The following is a 17,679-nucleotide window of genomic DNA, read 5'->3' as shown; positions in this document are numbered from 1 at the left end:
AGAATGCTCGGGAGATTGAGTTTGCATAATCTAACCTGGACGTAATGAGCACATCAACCACCGTTTTTTGACTGAGTCATGAAGATATTTCGTAAGAATTTTCATGATACATTTTGTGATACCAAAAGGGGTGGCTGCAGCTGAGGTGATATGCTGGTAAACTTGTTGTCACACTTGACTCCGAGGTTTTTAACAGCCTCGGGTGGGGTAGGTGTTGAGCCTAACTCCATAGGCTACCAGCTTTGGGTCTATAATTACCGATGTTTACCCAGGATCAGAATTTGTTTTTTCTGAGTTAAGCTTAAGGCAGTTATCATCATCCAACTTGAGATTACACATAGACACTGTTTAATATTAAACTTAACCTGATCCAGCTCATGATTGTTAGAAACGTTTATGATCAGCTGGGAATCATCCGCATAGGGAAGTTATTTGTATTGATTGTTTTGGATCAAAGCAGCTACTGTGGAAATAGATGTGAGGGAACAAGGGGCTGAATGAGGATCCCTGAGGTATTCCATGCTGGAGGTGGGTAGGATTAGGAAAAGAGAGAGAAATGCAGATAGTTTGGTTTCTGTTGGCTAGGTAGTCCTTTTTCAATCGTTGAGCTCCTAATCCCTATGTGTGACAATCTCTGTAACTGGATTGAATGAAATATTGTGTTGAACGCTGATGACAAATCAAGCAAAATTAGGCCTGCTTTACTTACAGAGTCAAGGATTGTTTTTTGATGTTCTGAGACAGTGAGTGAAATGGTCTCCACACTATGATTGGCCCAGAAACCCAATTGGTAGACATTCAGAATGTTGTTTGATTCCAGGTAGTAGGAGAGATTTGGTTGATATATTTTCTAGCATTTTGGATAGGGCAACTAATAAAGACATTGATCGATAGTTGTCCATATTAGTGGGATCTGCATTGATTTTCTTTAGGAGGGTGTGACCTATGCTTGTTTTCAGCACTTAAGAATGGAGGCCATGGCTTTAGAACATTTGAGGATCTCGCAGAGAACATGTACAAGCACATTAAACAATCCGGTATCACCCACTATGTGGATTCAGCAAAATCTGTGACAGAATGATAAATTTTGACTTTGTCTGTGCCTTTGATTTATTCCTACTTTTACTTGATTGCTCTGTAGCTTTTTATAGTATCGAGCACCAAATTGTCCTAGAATCCTACTGATCACACTCAGCAAAGATAAATTGTTAAAAGTGTCCCTAATTTTATTCCTATGCCATTTGGTGTACTTAGGGTTCCATACCAGCAGTCATACTCTACAGCCTCTACACTGAACCATCTGGAGAGACCCTAAAACAATTTGGGTATCTTTCTTTGATAATTATGTGGGTGATAGTTATGTAAATCTTGAACTACACTCCCCGAATTTTGGGCCCTATTATGATGGCGGACGGACTTGCGTCCGTCCGCCACCCCTGAGTAAGAGGGACCGTCCGCATGGACAGCGGCGGTCCCTCCATGGCAATTTGGATTTGACCGCCACACTGGCGGTCACATCCTGTATTTTTTACATTGCGGCGGGTGCTGCTTGAAGCAGCACCCGCCGCAATTTAAAAAATGAAAGCAGTGCATTTGCTTGCACAAAGTGGCAGGCACCGCGCGGTGCCTGCCACTTCGTGCACGCAAAGGCAGGGGGGTACCATAGGTACCCCCCATGTGCACCCCCCACCCCCTCTTCACCCAGGGGGCCCGCAACGGGCCCCCGAAGTGAATGTCCGTATGCTTTTCCACGGCGGAAAAGCCGCTGTGGAAAAGCATGTGATTCCCTCCATCCTAATATGGCTGGCGGTGTCTGATAGACACCACCAGCCATGTTAGTGCTTTTCCGCCGCAGTCGGAAGGCGACTGCGGCGGAAAAGCTGTGGACGGAATTCAAGACTCACCAGCCATCCTAATTTGGCGGTGGGTCTTTGGAGGCTCCGCAGCGGTTTTCCCGCATCCTCCGGGCCGGCGGTGGCTTCCGCCGGCCCGGAGGATGCGGAAAAACCACGATCATAATCGGCCCCATAATGTCACTCCCAAAGCATCACTGTAATAAATATTAAAATTTAATTCTTTTACTCTTGAAGGTAATTCAGACAACAACCTTACATGGCCTGAAGCCATTAGGACTACAGGCATTAGTCCTCAAAATGACCGTCTTCTTAATCTTGTTTTATTCTTCTTAATGAAAAGCTTAATCTCAGACACCAGTCAATCAGTGGCTAAATATGCAGAATATCAACTTCAAAGGCCTAAAAGATATACTCTGTCCAAGATCTGCAATTAACAACGGATACCCCTGTCATATTTCGCATAGGCTATGGCTCGGCCCCTCACCTACTAAGATAAAAAAGTGATTGTGTCATTCTTTCTTTAGCATCTCTCAAATGGCAACCTATTAGTGTGCCATGTACTATGAAAACTGCCCGACTCACTTACAAAACGTTAAAACTCAACACTCCGAGATATCTCAAGCAAAACCGGTAAAGCTGACAGCAGTGTAGGAAACAATTTTACATCACCCTTCTTTTTAAGAAAAAGAACACAATGCAAACACTTCTGGAATGACCATCCGGTGAATATCAGAAATTCTCCCTCCTTTTCCATTTCTAAAAAGCAAATCTGTAGAACATCCTCCTTGAGAAATATTTTTACATTTCCAGCTGATTTTCTCCTTCTTCTATGTTCTCCTTATGCTTAATTACCTCACTTCCTATACCTTGCTCTGATTATCTGCCTGGAAAGGAAAGGCACTGCTGAGACTGCTGTGCCGGCGCAATAATAACAGAATTTGCCAGTACGTGGTGCAAGGTGTGCGGTGCGGTTTGTAGTGTCCTCCTATTTGCTTAAATCATCAAGTGTAGGGGAAGTCTCCACATTATAATTGTGGTGGAAGTCCTTCATGTGAACTCTCTCATCCCTTGACTCCATGTTCAGGATCTGGCACAGGGCGCATAGTTAAGCAATGACAGAGCACTTTAAATTCTGCCAAGGCGTGAGCAGGATATTTTAGAGCCCTGACAAATGCACATGATTGCGTTCTTCAGGGGCTGATTGGATAAAGAGTGTATCAGTGTAGTGGTTTTATTGTAACCTGTTAACTCAGTTAATCCTGGTGAATAGGAAGTCACCATGTTTTGCCACCTCTTTGCACGCTGTAGGTCTGATTGTCTGGCACTTGGCCCTCTGCTCCTTTTTCATTGCCTGCGTCCCTTTGTGCTCCTTGTGTCCGTGCACTTTTGGGACATCTTGTTTTATCCTTTGCCCTGCTATATTTGTCTCATCTTCCCTTATGTGAACCTCTGCGGAAAGTCTTTGTTTTGATCTTTGCTGAGTCTTGGGCATTGCCTCAGTGTTATCTGCTGTACACATTGATCTACGCGAGGACACACACGATTTGGATCATCAGCATCTTTCAAAACTGCCCATTTGAGAACACAAATCAATGAGTAGCATAATCTTGGAAACCACTCGACTGTGCATAATGAATGAATGAAACAAGACGAACACACACATCAACTGATACAATAGGCTGCTTCAAGTCAGTCCATTCATGGTAGGAGAACGAGAAGAAGACCAGAGGTGGAAGGAAAATAGGAGACCGAGAAGAGGAAGCCTGAAGGTGGAACGAAAATAGGAGATTGAGAGGACTAAAGGCGTTTAACCTTCTGGTAGCATGGAAAATCAGAAGGTGTAAACAGGTCGCTTCCAGCCGCTGAGATGAGGCTTTAGTTCTGAAAGATCTTATGCTCGATGGGAGAGTGCTGTGTGATTCCTTCCCAGTCGGGATTGACTTCTTTACATCTCTTTTGAAAAGAGTGAATTAATCTGAAATCTGCTTGAAGAGAGTAGAAAAGAAAGGACAGTCTCTTCCTATGCGTCCCCAGGAGGTTTGTGCCTTCGTCATCCGTTTTGGGGTGCATGGTTATGGAACAGGGCAGAGGCCATCCTTTAAATCTTTATCCCTTTGACATTCTGGAAATGATTATTTTGAGAACTTCGAGAAAGGGAGGAGAGAGCTGTAGTGCTGACTTCATTCAAGCGAGACTGGGCACAATTGTCAAAGGGAGAGTTTGGAAAAGGGAAAAGGAAAATCTTCTATAGAGTTGTTTAAGGGTACTCTGGGTCTACATTTAGGCATGATGTTGGTCTGCAAGGGACCAGGGTAGGTAGGAAAAGTGTATGGTGTATGGTTCTGTTATCCCAGACTGGAGTTATGCTCTCATCAGGGCCGGACTGGGGACCGAAACTGGCCCTGGCAATTGACTCTGACTGGACCGGCCACGGGGGGAGGGAGATACACTGCAACTGCTTTTGTTACAGCGAGCCAATATTGCAGCTATGCTGCAACACTGGCCCCCGGTAACCAAAAACGGCCCTCCAGGGGTCCAAACCGGCCCGCACCCTGGTGTAAATGCCCAGTGCTGGCTACGGTCAGTCCAACCCTGGCTCTCATTGAATAGAAGTGCGAATGTTTAAGATAAAATTATGAGCACTCGTCGAAAAACTGATTGGAGACCCCTATAGGGAGGCAATGTCACACTTTTACACAAAATCTGAAATAAGGACATCCAGACAGACCCAAAGTAAGATTGAGCGGCAGTTAATAGAAATAGAACCAGGCCAGTTGTCAATTTCAGATGTAAGAGGAGAGAGAAAATGCAGCAAGATGAATCCCCTAGGGACAAATGACAAAAACTGAGTGATTTCCATTATTTCAAGGATCACAGATAGTGCATCTAAAGAGCCACTGAATAACAAAGTATTAGCTCTCTAACGGAAAAGTTAGGTTTAGACAAATGAGCTAAAAGTCCCTAACCGATTCTAAATGCATAATTGTAGGAGCAAGGAAGGGAAGTTCGATTCAGTTGCTCCATCCTAACAAAACCTTGCAACAAAATCCACACATCAAAAGACCATTATTACGGCCTTGGAATGTAATTCGGGACAGTCACTGTATCATAAACACTCGCCAAAGTCCCTGTTAGGAGATAAGACCGGTGGTTGGTAGAAATGATTAACACTCATTGGTAAAGTCAATGGGTATTGCTTATGCACACATCTTAACCAAAAAACCTAGAAGAATGCATTTTCCCCAGAACATGAGATATTGTTTCTACAGGTTAATTGAGTGCAAGTGCCATTTTTGAGCATGTGGTATTTGGAGGGGTTTCCGAGGGCGGCAAGATAACACAAGCTATGTACTACATGCAGGGAAACTACAGGGTATTCATTTTCATACGACTTTGTGTGGAGCTGTAGGACCAGGTAAATTGCTATATTTTTAGAGACTTTGTGTGCAGGTATAGGAATAAGTACATTGATACACTTTTAAAGACATTTTAAATCGAAACCCAACGAACTAATGGGGTTACCCAACTCTAAAGGATGACATAGGGATGATTAGTTGGTTCTGCTTTTTTTCTATGAACCAAATCAACAGTTTCTTGCATGGAACATTTCATACAAAGTAGAACTTACTTTAAAAAAAATGAGGGGTAACAAGAAAGGAGCAAAATAAGCAAGACAGTCATGGAAAAATAATGAACTTGTTATAGTTCCCCAAATATTATCAAAAACTCTAATGTAAACCTAATATTTCATTTCACATCCGCATGCTGGTACAGAGCTTTTGGGAACAGAAGACTTACTGGTGCTTCTAGAATGGTGTAATATAAACCCAGCGCAGTTCAAAACTTGCAACAGGAAAAGAACGATTTTGCCATCTACTATTTGTATATATATGTATATAGAGATAACTCTAATCACTAGTATATGCAGTAGACCTTTGTACTCTCTACCATTCCTATGTGACTCTTAGAGTATATCCATTTGTATCCCTTCCTTATGTATATAGAGATATCTCTAATCACTAGTATATGCAGTAGACATTTGTACTCTCTACCATTCCTGTGCGACTCTTAGAGTATATCCATTCGTATCCCTTCCTTGAATGACTTTACTACCTTTACATTTGCAATGCCTTTTTTGTATCTCTTCCTTTTGTGACTTTATAACTTGTACATTTGCATTTTTTTTCTGTTTGTATCTTTTATGTAACGTATGTAATCCTAAATCCTTATGTATCGCAACTGGTTCGTATGTAAAGCGCTCTGACACCTTCGGGTAATGTTCGCGCTATATAAAATCGCATTAAATAAATAAATAAAAATAAATAAATAAATCTGAAGATCAATCAACGTGCATTAGATTACGTAAGCCAGCGATGAAGGTCTGAGAGCCCCTGCTGATGTGCTGGACCCTGTCCTGTGTAATTCAGTGAGCATGCGTAAGCTAAACCGACCGGAACTTCCCAGGCATGTTAGAATGAAGCAGGGGCGTACCAACCATCACGCTGGCTTATAATGTTAAAATACATTATACGACAAGCAGGGTGAATGAGATTGCTAATGGGGCAGTGGAAAGGGAGACAAATGCGGATTGATAGGGGGTATAAAGTGAGAAAAAAATGAATATTTTGTAAATTTCCCAACATTTTTGAAGACTTTCCAAAAAGAGAGGATTGAGTGCATGTTTGCATTTTTGTTTGTGTGTATGGAAAAATTCCAGGTGAATTCCGACTGACAACTCACCAAGTACTGCTGAAAGCACCTAAACCCAACCATTCATCAGAACATATATTTATTAGGGGGTTAACTCCACAAATACCCCCCTGAAGCTATGCCCCTAGAATGAAGTGCAATAAAAACAAACCATTCCCTGGAGGGAGAGGCTCTGCAGTACAGAGCCTGCAGCTGGAATTCCAGATCCTATGCTTCCTGTGTTCTTTTCTGGGAGGTTGCAGCATGAGCATCAATATATGGACCTTGGCTATGCGTTTCCTGGGCTGGTAGCACCAGACAAATGTGCAAGGAAGGTCAGGTACAAGGGGTGCATTAATGAAACTGTTCCCCAAAATGAGAGGCTGATCAAAGATCATGCCCTAAAGCCTGTACTGCAGCTGTGAGAGATGCATGTGCATAGTGCATCACAGCTACTGCACACAGGCAGGGCAGAAACTAGGACAACCACAGGCCACAGAAAGACAATACATAGGAGGGGCTACCCGGCCACAGGGACCTAGGGTTAGAAGGAAGGCTGTTGGGTAGTGTGCTCGGGAAGTAGATTGCTGGGGAACGTAAGATATACAGGGATCGGGTATGAATGGGTTCACTCACACTAAAGATCGCAGCACTTGATCGCCACATATATCACATATATCACGATCTGCCTCTTCCCAAATATGGTGGTCGTCATCCTGCCGCATGGGGGCTCCTTGGGTGGCTGATGGCCTCAGGCCTCTCCATCGTGGGCAAAAGATCTCTTCAAACACAACAAGGCTAGGGAGCTGCAGTAATTCGGTGAAGAGCAGGGCTCTTTTGGGAGCGGAAGATGAGAGCTGGCACCCAACACAGGAGGAGGAGACTTGGGAGAAAATATGACAAATAAGCTACTGGGCAGCAATGGGGAACTGGGGCAACAATCGATGGGGGCAACAAGCAACAGGGCGTGATGGATGACAGCAACAAGCATCGAAGCAGAAGCAAGAAAAAAAGTTCTTCAATCTCAGTGCAACCACTGGAAAGACACCTATAGACAAAACAATCCACACTTGGTCCATGCTCGATTTAAGGGACAAGCACAGGAAGAGAAGAAAGTGAAACTGACACTCGTTGACTAAGGAGAAGCAAGGAAATGAGAGTGACAATGAAGTCAACCAGTGGTAAATAATAGGGGGACTGTAAGCCCCATTTCAGTTTGTTATTTTGCTCACAACAGATCTCACAAGTGACAACACATGTGAATGTCTCAGATGAGACCTAAAAAGTAACAAAGCAGAGACCAACGATTTGCGAGTGTTGAGTCAGAAGGACGGAGAAACAATAAACTTCCAGGAAAATTTTCCATGCTGAAGATGTCAGTGAACTGATATAAAAACTCTTCATATTAGAAACTCAGTGAGTGGTTGCAATGATGGTGGGCATCCAGTGCACAAGGGAGCCATGAAGAAAAAACTGTTGGTTCCCTTTTAATCCAGAGCCGGATGTTTCTCATATTCTATGCGAAAATGTGAACATCGCAGCAATCGAATTGGGACCTAAAACTAGTGGGAACATTTGTGACTATGCAATTGTTTAATGTTCTAGCCCAAATTGTGCCTTTTCTTGCGGGCAATGCAAATTTATTTCTTTGCATTTCTTTTTCTATTTGAATGGTGCCAGATGTTCTGCTCATAGAATGGCCTTTAGTCGACATTGATTAAATAAACTCTCCAGATTGACTTTCCCAGGCTGTGCCCTAAATTGAAAAAAGTAATATGGTACCATCCTATGACCATTAAACCCAATTGTTAATGTTAAAACATATATAATCACGTGATCCGCTATTCTTTTTTTGCATGTTCTCTTTTTTTAGGTCTCGCCTGTCGATGCGCATGCGCATCGAGCAAGCGAGAGTATTGGCACATATCCACTCTTTATCCACACTGCAAGGAATCGTGGCGATTCCTTGCAGTGCCCGTGACTTTTAAGCTCAATGCGCATCTAGCCCTATCTGTGTAGGGCCAGGGACATCCTCCTGTGCAGTTCAATATCCCACCCCCAGCCTTAATATGCACCTCCTACAGACTGACTGTCTGTAGAACGTTGTTCCTGTTTTTTTATGTATGTGTATATTGAGCAGTGGTCCCAAGTCAACAGTTAGAGAAATGCAAACTTACCACGTTTTTAAGCCTGTCTTGGAGAACATGGTAAATCCTTCATTTTCCCAAAAATATTCTGGGATTGGAGATGGAACAAAAAATATGCCCCCTAGAGACTATTTTGGGGAAAGTTGCATTTGCCCAAATCTTCTAGTACTGGAGTTAGATTCGTAAATCGACCTCCTGTATGCCTGTATCGCCCGTTGCTGCTCTGAGGGCGCTACTGTAGGGCCCACGCGTTGCCCCAGCGCCTGCATTTTTGGGGCAGGGATGTCTTGATATAGCCATCCAGTGGTGCCCATCGCCTGCCTATCCCGCTTCAACTGAATACGGGCAGCGCCTGCTAAGCCCCCTTGGTGCTTGGGCACGTCCTCCCAGGACAGCGTCCCCGCGGGGCGTATTTAAGTTCGGGTTCACACTGCTCTGTTTACTCTTGCTTTGGCAGCTCACCGCGGCGCCCTGCTGCCAGCCTTTCTCTGCGCTCTGAAAACAGGCACGTTGCTGACATGGCGGTCATCGATCGTCCTCCGTGGGGCAGGCTCCGCCCACAGCACTGCTCACAGACAGGAGGCGCTGGGGTCTGCGCCGACTGTGATAAAACACCCATGCCCATAAAACTCGGCTCTTTCTTCAAGGCCTAGTTGCAGAAAACAAAGGAACATGCAAAAAGAAACTTTTATCGTTAACTTCTTCAAATTATAGTAAGATTTCAATAACCCCATCTTGTATTCCTCGCTGTGTGCCTCACATTTAGGACAAATACATGCATATATATTTCAAGGGGCCGCAATCGCAACCCCTCAACCCCTCACCCTCAACCCCTCACCCACCCTCAACCCCTCCCCCTCAACCCCTCACCCTCACTCACCCTCAACCCCTCACCCTCACTCACCCTCAACCCCTCACCCTCAACCCCTCACCCTCAACCCCTCACCCTCAACCCCTCACCCTCACTCACTCACCCTCAACCCCTCACCCTCAACCCCTCACTCACCCTCACTCACTCACCCTCCCTCACTCACCCTCCCTCACTCATCCTCCCTCACTCACCCTCCCTCACTCACCCTCACTCACCCTCACTCACCCTCACTCACCCTCAACCCCTCACTCACCCTCACTCATCCTCACTCACCCTCAACCCCTCACCCTCACCCTCACCCTCACCCACCCTCAACCCTTCACCCTAACTCACACTCACCCTCACTCACCCTCACCCTCACTCACCCTCACTCTCACTCACCCTCAACCCCTCACTCACCCTCAACCCCTCACTCACCCTCACTCACCCTCACTCACCCTCACCCACCCTCACCCTCACTCACCCTCAACCCCTCACCCTCACACAGTGCAATAGGTCTCGGAGCATTTGAGTTAGAGCTTTTAGAATTGTTTATGGCTTTTTTTATTTGTAATTCTTTAGCATTGGCTACAGGAAACAAAAATGCTAAAGATTTACAAAAAAACCCCATAAACAATTCTAAAAGCACTAACTCTAATGCTGCGAGACCTATTGCATTTCCTCACTCACCCTCAACCCCTCACCCTCACTTACCCTCAACCCTTCACCCTCAACCCCTCACTCACCCTCACTCTCACTCACCCTCACTCACCCTCAACCCCTCAGCATCACCCTCACTCACCCTCACTCACCCTCAACCCCTCACCTACCCTCACCCTCAACCCCTCACCCTCACCCTCACCCACCCTCAACCCCTCACCCTAACTCACACTCACCCTCACTCACCCTCACTCACCCTCACTCTCACTCACCCTCAACCCCTCACTCACCCTCACTCACTCACCCTCACTCACCCTCACCCACCCTCACCCTCACTCACCCTCACTCACCCTCACTCTCACTCACCCTCACTCACCCTCACCCTCACTCACACAGTGCAATAGGTCTCGGAGCATTTGAGTTAGAGCTTTTAGATTTGTTTATGGCTTTTTTTATTTGTAATTCTTTAGCATTGGCTACAGGAAACAAAAATGCTAAAGATTTACAAAAAAACCCATAAACAATTCTAAAAGCACTAACTCTAATGCTGCGAGACCTATTGCATTTCCAATGCTTGTTTCTGAGATGTGCCCATTTAGCCTCTGACTGATTGCTGCTGAATATATTAGTACTGAGGTTGGAGGAAACCCAACCACAACTGATTCCCCTTGGCCCAACCAGCTTAATCATTGGACCTGAGGGGTCTCCATCTGGTATAACAATCCCATATACTTGCTGGGCCCATATTATTACTACCACAGTCCAAGTCCAACCTGCACATTTGATCTGCCTTCAGTCATCTATATTGGGTAGGAGGGTTCTCCAAAAGCTAGTTTACACAGATCTACTTCCTAGCGATCAACATTAAATAAAAGTACAATCTCCGGACACTTGATGCAATGACTGAGCTCAGTTGTGCATCCATCCCAAACAAGATCAATAGAGGAGTAACCTCCATTTGAAGATCAACTAACTCCAAGAGAAGAGAGTCTTAGATATCCAACCAAAAAGTGTTCAACATGGCAAAGGTGACTAACCTATGGATATCATCAGCTTTCTTCTCCCTGCGTCTGTTACAACGTCCTACAGGACCTTTCACAGATTTAGCTATCTTCTTTTAAGGCAGATACATTCTGTGCAATGTTTTTTCCTGAGGGCTGCTGGTTTAACTATGGCATATAGAAGGAGCAAAGACTCTTTCCGCTGAGTTTAAACTGGAATGGCATGGATAGCAAAAAAAAGATGGATTTAGGCCCATATCTCTGTACTAGGGTGAATGTATGACATTGTTCAACATTCTGTCCATCAATTGTTCTTTTTGCTGGTTTAACTATGGCATATAGATGGTGCAAAGACTCTTTCCGTACATTTGGCTGCCCTTCTGCTGGCGCATTTTTTACCTGATCGACTTATTTCAAATACCTTTTTCCTGTTTGAGCTACTGGCCTCGTGTCCACGCATTTCCCAGGATGCTTAACTTTTAACCAGTCCACTCGTGATCATTACTTTGTTGTTGTTTATGGCATTTGTAATCTCTTTCACTGTCTAAATTGTTTTAACTCCTATCATTCTCTTCAGATCTACGTAACTCCTTGCTTCAGCTTTTATCTTCATGTCCTTCTCTTTAGATTCACGATCATAACCTATTCTAATTCACGCTTAGCCAAGGCTGAAAGAAGGCTACGAGAAGACTACTTTATGTAGCTATGTTTGTCATTTACTACTTCATTACTTTTTGGTTTTCTTGATATGAATCAAACCACAGCATGTCAGTTTGTTGTTGAATGACTGTTTCATGATGCTCTCTCTCTTCAGCGCCCTAAAATCCAGCTCGGTAGAGGTTGCGCCTCTCACACGCATTCGTAGTTCACTAATACTAATAGCTTGAAATTACTTAACACATAACCAGTGTAGCAAAGAAGCTAAGCCGATAAACCGCGATCAGAATTGTTCCTGATTATTCTTAGCACATGTTTTTACTTACTTTGGTACGAATAAGTTTGCTAATATTCTAACGTCAATATTTCCCAGTGATTCTCACAGTACTAGTTGGTGTCAGTTATGCTCACAGTGCTGTCATTGCCCAGATTCAGTGGCATAGCGTTGGGAGGTGGGTTGGTGAGAGGGGGGAGGGGGCAGAGGGGTGGTTGCCCTAGTCCCAAACTTCTTAGGGACATTCTTCGGGTGTAAAATTTGAAAAAGGGGCACACAAAAGTGAAAGGTTACTTGCCTTGCCCCTGGTGCTGGCAAACCACGCTGCTGCCCAGATTAGCCTGGTACCCAGGAGTTCCACTGAATTGAAGGGTGCTCTCAATGCTCCACTGGCATCAACGCCCCACTGTCTTTAGTGTTCTCAGGATGGCCTAATACTAATACTTATGAAACAGTGTTTTTTTTTAAAATCTTTTTATTGTGAAAACATGCTCCATAGAATCGCACATTAGTCAGCTCGGTAATACATAGGTCCAATGAAGACACTGTAATATACATGTTTCAACTTAACAATGCGGCAAAATTTCGGATTCACATAGCCTATCCGATATTGTGTCGTGCGACAGTGGTTTCTTTGACCGTGATCTTCACCGTACTTCCATTGTTGGTGCTATCCACAATACTGTTTGTTTGCAATAATTTCCACTGCAGTGTAGGAAGTTTCTCAGTATCTCTTTTCTAAGGTTAACTGCGGAAAAACAACCAGATTCTTAAAGTCATTTGTGCACGTAAGTTGTGGTCAGGCGCTTATTAACTTTAGTGTAAATAGGTGGAGGAGCTACGCTAGTGAACAAGATGGCTGCTTAGGCTCCCGGCTCCGCCGACCTCCGTCTCCTGCAAGATGATCCTGTCATTTATCCTGTCTTTACGCCCTGCCTCCGTGTATATGAACCGAACTACAGCTCGATGGTGCGATCCCGAGATTTCTACCGGTTTGGTAGACAGAGTTATATCGTGTTAAATTTGCGGCCTAGCCCAGCTTGGAAGCCGGGGTCTCGAGTACTGGCCCAGCCGGGTTCCAGTTGAACAACATTGGCCGTGAGCGTGTGGCAGGATCCGGTCTATTGCTGTGGAGGTTTTCTTAGCCCGATTTTGATGGCGGTCTCCTGAATTGGTAAACATCGAAGGAGGGGTGACGATGCACGACTGAGGCTGTGGGCGGAGGTCCCTGACCCGGTGGCCCGGTTAGCCACCCGCCGGCGTTCGCTGGGTGGGGATCTTCGCTTGCAGTGGCGAAGCGCAGATCGATGCCGCTCTTAACATTGAGTCCCCCTCGGCTGTTGTCCGTTCTACTTTTGACTGTTCCCCCGGGGAGACCAGGCTCTAAGGGGGACGTGAAAATGGTTGATATCGAGCGAGGAGCAGTGGAGAGGACTGAGAATGAACAGTTGTTGCGCACTGTGCTGGCGGCCATTGGGGCTCTGCATATTAACGTGGAAGCCCTTATTCATAAAATGATAGTGCGTTCGTTTGAAATTGGGCGGATTGGACCGGACTCTGCTCCACTACAAGGACTGAAGCAGCTCGAGATACCCACGATGGCCATTTTGATAGAGGAAGCGGGCCCCGTGCAATGAGAGGTGTCGGAGCCTCCGGCCGGTGTGATGGCCGATAGGAGCGAGATCGGTGCTTCGAATGGGTCGTCAAGCCTACTATCAACGCTGACTGTGGAAGTACTAATCAGTGCTCCCTTTCCGGAGACTTTTGATGAAAACTGTTTTGGGATTGAAACCGCGTCTCTCCCGTATCCGCCAGTTCCATTACGATGGCGGAGGAAACAAAGTTGGGAGTTCATGATGGTGAGGAGAGTCTTTGAACCTGATGGAGTTCTCAGTGACGTGACATCTTTGCTTGATCTCAGTTTTAACTTTGCTGCGCTTTTCTCGTATTTTGACTATCCTGTGGAGGCGGCAGTTCGTCCGGAAGGGGTTCGCACGTCCGATCGGAAGGGTCAAGGATGAGACTGATTGACTGGGTTTGACATTGTTGTTTTGAAGGATGTGGGATTTGCTACCATGATGTTTGCGGGAGGTTGGGCGGTGTTTACAGTTTCCCCTGTTGCATACTGCATTAGCTTCTTAATAGATTTGTGGATTTACTCTGGGGGATTCTTGGTTCTGGCGGGAGGGAGGGGGGACCGGGGGCATGTACGAAGGTGCCCTCCTCCATTTTCTATTTTTAGTATTTAGTTAGATGGGGCGACAGGCACACTGCTAGTTGGGGTTCGGGGAAAGCCATATGCAGAGGTGCAGGGTGGGGGGATGGGTGTTAGTGTAGTTAGTTTAGGCTGGGGCGTGAATATTTTTGTCATTTATCCTGATTTAGTTTTTTCGTATCTGGGGGCACTACGCCTTTCTTTATCCTGTTCTGTTGGGTGGCGGGGACTGAGTACTGTAGCGCTTCAAATGTAACTTAATTGTGTGAGTCAACCATTATGGAACGATCTACGCGTCGATGTTTCAATGACCCCGCCCACTGTTTTTCACAGAAATCCTGATGTCTGAAAACGTTTGCTTATTATCGTAACTGAATGTGATGTCCCAGATACGTCTTTGTTTCATTTTGTTTTATATTTGAAAATAAAAAGAAATAAACATTTAAAAAAAAAAAAACTTTAGTGTAAATATATTTTTTTGTATTTCTGGCGTGTACAATTACGCCAGTTTGGTGTCGTTTTATGTGTCAGAAAATCTACCAAGAGGGATGGGTAAGGGGTTGTGAAAATCTACAAAGAAGGATGGGTAAGGAAGGAGTTGTATGTGTCTACCACCACTAAGCTGCTCCCCGACCTCCCAGTTTACTCCCAGTTTGTTTGATTTATTGTATTAGATTTGACAGTTTGTGACTTGTTTCTTTGCGAACGTTTTTGTGATGCATTTCTCTGAAGCTCTGTTCAGCTCATACTGAGTCAGAGAGGTTGGTACAGGAGCCACACCGCAGAGTAGTCGTGAGCGGTACTCGAGGACACCATGAAATGTATGCAGATTGGCCAAGTGCCCGATCTGTCAAGTGTGACGCCAGGTTTCCCTGCAAAAAAACGAGTTAGTGCCTAAAATGTCCCTCATCAATCTGCCGCTTTCTTACATCTCCAATGCAAACCCCAGAGAGCCTGAGTGGATCATTAATGGTATTTATTTTTATTTTTTAACAGGCAGTGAAGGAAGAGGAAGAGGAGCTCAAGGTAAGTTTGTATTTTTATTGCAAATTGTTTGTACAGTAGGGCAATAATTTCAGATCGGGTGTCTCTTATACTAAACATATTCATACGTTCACGTACATGTAGAATATATGTAGATCCTTCTGATCCACTTGATTTCTTCTCTGTGGATCCAGTGCATACAGCTTCAGCTACAAGTTGCCTTCGCCATTTATTTATTTTAGCCTCTGTCACCTTAACAAGAATGTATTTTTGTTTGGCGATTCCCAAAGTGCTACCAAAGAAGGTTGTCTTGAACTCATGTATTTTGTTTTGAGCCTTGTACACCTGAGTCAGAGTGCTTGTCATTTTTCTTTCCAGAATATAATCAGTTAATCGAACATACTTCAAATAGTATTAAAGGATTGAGATGATTGACAGGTAAAATGCATTGACATCACTCAACATAGCAGGGCAGGAGAGTGGAAAACATAGAAAACATTGAACAGCTAGGGGGCTGACTGTCTGACTGTCAGTCACATATGGCTCGTCCATGACCGGAATAAGAATGATCAATTCACACCTCCTTATTGTAGTTCAAGATAGATGTCCAGAACTCCCTACATTTCACTAAGCTACCTTCCTGGAAGGTCACAAATCCATTGCTGGTTAACATAAACTCAACGGCATTGATGCCTCGCAGTGCTGAGTGTTGCCCTGTATGATCTGACATGTTGGCAGACAAACTGTTCATCTTATCTAAGGGTATATATAAGTAGACATCTTATTAAGAGAATATTATAGGTGGACTTCAGTGTTTCTTTCTTCCGATGGGCTTAGTGAATTCTGAAGCAAGGCAGCCTGCTTCTTCTGAGTGATGGGTTATGTGACTAAGTTTGGTCCCAGCTTGCGCCCTGTAGACTGATTAGCAATCAGACCTCTAGGTAGCTCTGTGAGCCAAAGGTTTCCTCACATCAAGGCTTTAATACTCTGTCCTCTTCTCCTTGATCCCTGTGTCCTCTGTCTGAGCTTCTCAAAAGTGCTCACCAGTCGAAGTAAGGGACGTGTGAGGGCACCTAGGTGCTAAGTTGTGCAGCTGTGCATAGTTAAGAAAATCACATTTATTCTGACTAATGTCGGTGGCATTCCTTGTGACAAGGCGAAGATCCTGGATGGGGTAATAGAGATCCGTAATTGCATGAAAAGGATCCTCGATCCCATCACTGATGTAAGCTTTGGTGTGACCGTGAGTCCAGCTGCCAGGTATGAGGATCCAGTTGGGGTGACAGATCAGGGCTCATATAATCGGGTTAAGGACTAGCGTGACCGAGATACTAGAAAGCATGACAAAGATCTCTGCTAGTGTGAAAACAGGATTAGTAGAGCACTAGTCATGGCTTACGTATCTCAGTCTGTGTTTATTCTTTATATAACATAGATTTAAGATAAAATAAAGATTGTTTTTTTAAAATATATATTTTTATTTTATTTTCGAAAAAGTGTAGCAAGAGCAAATATAAGTACCATGCAGCAAGTCTGGAGTCCAGCCCCATTGGCCGCATAATAGTAGCAACAATGGTGATAAAATAAAGATTATTGATATTGAGATCATCCCCTGTTCTTTTGTTCATTGGTAAACCAAGCCTTTTATGGTGTATACAGGGTAAACTATAAACAATGATGTACCCGATGCTTGGTCTTGGACAACAAAGTCTCGTGTCTGTGGTTCAGTGCATCCGCGACCTATTCTGTATACAATTTCCAACTGCCCCTTATATCAAGATTTGATTTGCTGGGAGACCATATTCTTCGATCATAGTTTCTAAGGACATCAGTTCCTCTCTATGATTAAAAGCCCCCTACCATGTGTATCCCTACATTAGCCCAAATGTCTGATCTATTTGCTCTGAAAATTCGAGTTCATCTAAGTGGCATATAGGGCCCAGAAGTGGTGCTGATGGGGTGTACAGTGGCACTTACAAAGATGTTTTCTCATACATTTCTTCCTACTACACATTGCTATTATTAATAGTCTGAGTTCTCGTGTTCCTCCTTGTTTATTTAAAACCTTTGTAGTTGCAGAATACGTTTCATCACTACCAGCCAGTCCGCCATCTCAGACCTACAGATGCGTGTTTGGAAGTAGTCCCCAAGTTCCACTGGGCTCGCTCAGGGGGTTGAGCCTTCTCCATTGTTGCAGCTAACATTTTGAAACAATTCCCTTCTCATTTTTGGATGATTAATCTATGCTACCATTTCACAAAGCCCTAAAAACTTGTTTTTCCCCATTTAGCATATGTCTCCCCTCACTTTCGGTTTAATAGTGCCAGTACACGATCCCAGGTAGCA

The 17,679-nt window shown here is 44.5% G+C and overlaps 1 protein-coding gene across 1 annotated transcript in view; it reads left to right on the top strand.

Moving 5' to 3' along the window:
- FARS2 (phenylalanyl-tRNA synthetase 2, mitochondrial) overlaps positions 1 to 17,679 on the top strand; it is a 1,707,987-nt gene that overhangs the window by 163,934 nt on the left and 1,526,374 nt on the right. Inside the window, exon 2 of the mRNA XM_086965030.1 lies at positions 15,346 to 15,375. The gene's annotated coding sequence lies outside the window, so the exon portion shown is untranslated. The remainder of the gene's footprint in view (positions 1 to 15,345; positions 15,376 to 17,679) is intronic.

This window comes from Lissotriton vulgaris, chromosome 4_1 (genome assembly GCF_964263255.1).
Source record: "Lissotriton vulgaris chromosome 4_1, aLisVul1.2, whole genome shotgun sequence".
In the NCBI taxonomy this organism is placed as follows: domain Eukaryota; kingdom Metazoa; phylum Chordata; class Amphibia; order Caudata; family Salamandridae; genus Lissotriton; species Lissotriton vulgaris.
This window is presented reverse-complemented; position numbering and strand designations above follow the sequence as displayed.